General features: G+C 41.6%; 2 protein-coding genes across 3 annotated transcripts in view; both read right to left on the bottom strand.

The window, feature by feature from the left end:
* The window catches only part of abca5 (ATP-binding cassette, sub-family A (ABC1), member 5), a 72,722-nt gene extending 71,928 nt beyond the window's left edge, over positions 1 to 794 (bottom strand). The window contains exon 1 of one of the 2 annotated variants that reach the window (XM_061232091.1): positions 461 to 794. The gene's annotated coding sequence lies outside the window, so the exon portion shown is untranslated. Of the gene's footprint in view, positions 1 to 17 lie in introns of both variants that reach the window. The other variant, XM_061232092.1, reaches the window with a different exon arrangement.
* A 1,668-nt stretch (positions 795 to 2,462) lies between these two features.
* Positions 2,463 to 2,500, bottom strand: part of kif19 (kinesin family member 19) — a 51,628-nt gene continuing 51,590 nt past the window's right edge. The window contains 1 exon segment of the mRNA XM_061231517.1: positions 2,463 to 2,500. This exon segment is cut by the window's right edge and continues 980 nt beyond it. The gene's annotated coding sequence lies outside the window, so the exon portion shown is untranslated.

The raw sequence follows: 2,500 nt of genomic DNA on the forward strand, positions 1-2,500 counted from the left end.
CATCTAAATATACTTACAGTTTTGATGTCCTTCGTCGTGCGGCAAACCGAAATGAACATACACGAACGTGCAAACGTCGGGGCTCCACTGATTAATGCTAACCTTGGTTGGTGTTCTTGCAGTCAGCTACAGCTAACTTACAAGCTACTATTACAAGTGAACTGTCATAAATTCGAGCATTTGGTCCGAACTAGATAACTAACCAACTATGATGCTGCAACTGAAAAACTGTAAATTTGGTTCACAAAACACAACCCTAACAAGTAGATGCATAGCTCACCCGTAGCGAACATAAACACATTTGAGATTACGATAATTCGATGTCATTAGTTCGCTACGTTGCTTTTGCAACTCATAGCTTGTTACAGCTAATGCTGGTGTTTAGCGTAAAGTCCACATTAACTGTTAGAGTTACTAGTTACTGTCTGTAAACAACTACGAACTGAATAACTCAGCTTACATATCAAATGCGATGCGTCGTATCTGTCCTGTCCGTAAGAATTCCCATGCGGCAGCGCATAGATGTATCGGTTTTTCTGTTTTGTTGTAACTAATGAAACCGACTGAGTCGGTAGCTGTACTTCCGCCCCTGCTCGGTCCAGGCAGGGGACGATGACCAATCAGGAACAATTTAGATTGGTCTGGTCTGGGATGTGAATATCCGCTCGATCTGGAGAAATATGGAGGCAAAGGATTGTAGATTTCAGATTGTAGACTGCATATGATATGCAAAGGACGATGTGAGGGTTAGGACATAAACACAGGAAAGCACGACCTGAGGCAACCTATTCTGCGAAGACTCGAAAGTACGCATGTACTGCGCATGTCTGCGCTGAGTGCAAAACAGGAATATCCAATGGGTCAAAATAAAACTTTCCCATGTTGCTTTGGTTGATCACTTGCAGTGCCTCATGTTTAGAGGGTGACAGTGTGCCGTGTTGAGTGGGATGCCCTAAGCTAGAGTCTAGCCTTGTGTGAAGTGGCTTTTCACCATTGAGAAGGCTTGTTGTCCTGATGAGGCTAGTTGCCCCTTAGCCGTCAGTAGCCCCTTACACATTGATAAGATGCCTATATTTTTCTCTCCTGGAGTGTTTGAGTCATTTATTCAGATGATTACTGGGCACAAGCGTTACTGATCTGGGGAAATGCTTCTGTCCAGATCAGTAAGCTCTGGCACTGCTGGCTTTATCTCACACTCAGCGCATTCCTGAATTAATCAAACATTCTGCTTTTAAATGAATTTATTGGTTACAAAAAACAATCATAAATGTACAACAAAAGCTTAGAAAAAACTTGAATATCTTTACAAAACTTGACTTTTTACATTTCCGAAAGTTCAATCATATCACCTCTGCAAATGTGGTGGAGGAAGGATGGCAGCAAAACTATTCAGGCTTCTTCTTTATCACCATCACCACTGCCATCATCATCATCATCACCATCATCATCATCATCATCATCACCACCATCACCATCATCATCATCACCATCATCATCACCACCATCACCATCACCATCATCATCATCACCATCATCATCATCACCCCTTACATCTTAATCATCATCATCATTACCATCATCATCACCATCATCATCATCATCATCCCTTCCATCTTAATCATCATCCTCATCATCACCACGTCCATCATCACCATCATCACATTTAAAAAAATCCCCCGGGAAATATTTGGAGATGACCCTATTCTATACAGCACACTGTAGATTGATGAGCCTATTCTATACAGCACGCTGTAGATTGATGAGCCTATTCTATACAGCACGCTGTAGATTGATGAGCCTATTCTGTACAGCACGCTGTAGATTGATGAGCCTATTCTGTACAGCACGCTGTAGATTGATGAGCCTATTCTGTACAGCACGCTGTAGATTGATGAGCCTATTCTGTACAGCACGCTGTAGATTGATGAGCCTATTCTATACAGCACGCTGTAGACTGAATCAGTCATGCTTTGATAGCACAGAAGCAGCTGATTTACTGAGGTTGGCTTGAGATTATTGGGCTGAGCCTCTTTAGCTGGTGTGGTGACTGATGGCCTATATGAATCACTCACAGGGGTCTGCAGCCTGTTGTACCAGCTAAATTAAGTTGACATGTAGGCGAGATTGAAGGTTATTTCAGAGTTGCAGCATAACATCATTTGAACCAGAGTTACAGTAGTTCCAATGTAGAGTTAAGATAATACTCATAATTTACACATCGTCCCTACTCGGTGTAAAGTCACTCCGGTCGTTGACATAGCAGATCGATTTTGGAAGATTAGAACACTTGTTGGAGGATATAATTCAGAGCCGTATACATCAGCAGTGCATTCTCAAAGATAAAATACATCCGTTTGATTTTATATGATGATGCTGACAGGTACTCATGCTTTTGTTATTTGCTGATCTGAGATACAGAAAATAACCGACCTTCTCTCTGAGTACAAGAATGAGTTCCTCAGTAAAAGATAGCAGATGTACTTTATTTCATACTAATGGT

The sequence above is a fragment of the Conger conger genome, chromosome 2 (assembly GCF_963514075.1).
Source record: "Conger conger chromosome 2, fConCon1.1, whole genome shotgun sequence".
Lineage (NCBI taxonomy): Eukaryota > Metazoa > Chordata > Actinopteri > Anguilliformes > Congridae > Conger > Conger conger.